The sequence below is a fragment of the Cebus imitator genome, unplaced genomic scaffold (assembly GCF_001604975.1).
Source record: "Cebus imitator isolate Cc_AM_T3 unplaced genomic scaffold, Cebus_imitator-1.0 Scaffold1534, whole genome shotgun sequence".
Taxonomy (NCBI): domain Eukaryota; kingdom Metazoa; phylum Chordata; class Mammalia; order Primates; family Cebidae; genus Cebus; species Cebus imitator.
This window is the reverse complement of record NW_016108849.1, coordinates 7,043-8,582: the sequence shown is the minus strand read 5'-3', so window position 1 is coordinate 8,582 and position 1,540 is coordinate 7,043.

Genomic DNA, 1,540 nt, shown 5'->3' with positions numbered 1-1,540 from the left:
ATAGCTAGAGCTCAGGAATTGCAGACCAGTCTGGGCAATATAGTGAGGTCCTATCTCTATTTATGAGAAAAAAAATTAGCTGGATGTCATGGCAGGTGCCTGTGGTCCCAGCTGCTCAGGAGGCTTTAGTGGGAGAATCGCTTGAGCCTGGGAGGTCAAGGCTGCAGTGAGCCATGACTGCCACCATGTTCCGGCCTCAGCAACAGAAACATAGGATCACTGCACATCATCTAAATCGCCCATGTTTTTCTTTTTCCTCATCTGGAAGCAGGGACACTGTTCCCCAACACACACACTTCCCAAGGTTGTCAAGAGACTGCCTGAATGTTTGGTAAACTGGGAAGCCCCAGCAGAGATGCTGGAGCCAGGTTATTACCGGCCTGCTGGTTGCCATGATCTTCCAGGCCTGTGTTTCTCTGCCCAGCCAGCAACAAGGCAGGGGGAGGCTCCCAGCTAATCCCGACTTGAATCTCAGCTGTGGGCAGGAGCACCCTGTCTGGAGGCTCCACAGACATCTGTGTAGGTGGAGAACAGGGAAGATGGGGAGGGGAAAGGGCGGGGGGGATGGGGACGGCAGAGATCTTCACCCAAATTTTTGATTCATAGAGCAGAAGCCTTCTCTCTTCTTTTTTTCATTCCTGAAAAGAAAGCTCTTTTCCTCCAAACACAGTCTTCCAACAGCCCCCCGACCCCAGGCCCATAGCTGGCCAGTAATTAGCCCCTAACGAGGAGCAGGTGTCCTGGTAACTTGAGGAGAAGGAAAAACAAGGAACAGGTTGTGGAATCAATGGCTTCACCGCCACTGAGACCAGCCTGGCACAGCCTCCATCCCAGGCCTCCTAGGGTACCCGGATGGAAGCGCTTAGGTTTGCCCAGATCCCCACAGAACAATAGTCATTTGTTTCTTAGTCAACCACAGCAGGCATTTATTGCACACCTACTGTATGCAGCAGCCTCTGGAGGGGAAGGTTCAAGCTTTGCCACAAGGGAGGTGATATGTGTAAAGCTGTATGTAAACCACGAATCACAGGGATGTGCAGGATGACAGAGACAGAGGAGAAAGGATAAGCATTTATTGAGCACCTACTGTATGCCAGGCCCTGGCTAGACACTTGAGGTACATTAAAGCATTTAATCCTCATCAACCCAATTTCACAAATGAGGAAACTGCCACAGAGAGGTGAGGGGACTTCAAGGTTTGACAGCCAAATAGGAGAGCTGGGATTGGAACCCAGGTCTCTGTGGTTTCAAGAGAAACCATAACCCCGTGTGGAACAGACACCATCACATCTCAAAAGTCCTGTCACTCAGCCCGCCAGCGTACAGTCTGGGCTGTGCCCCGCCTCCAGCCCCCGCCCTGGCCCTGGCTTGGGCCCTGCCTATGATGGTCAGACTTGCATCCGCAGGTGAGTGAGGGGCCTGAGACCCCGACCCAGCGTGGATGAACTAGAGGGGTTCCTCAGGGAGGAAAAAAGGACAGGAGGAGCCAGAAGTGGCCCCAGATCGGGAGTCAAACAGGCTGTGCTTCTCCCACCACAGG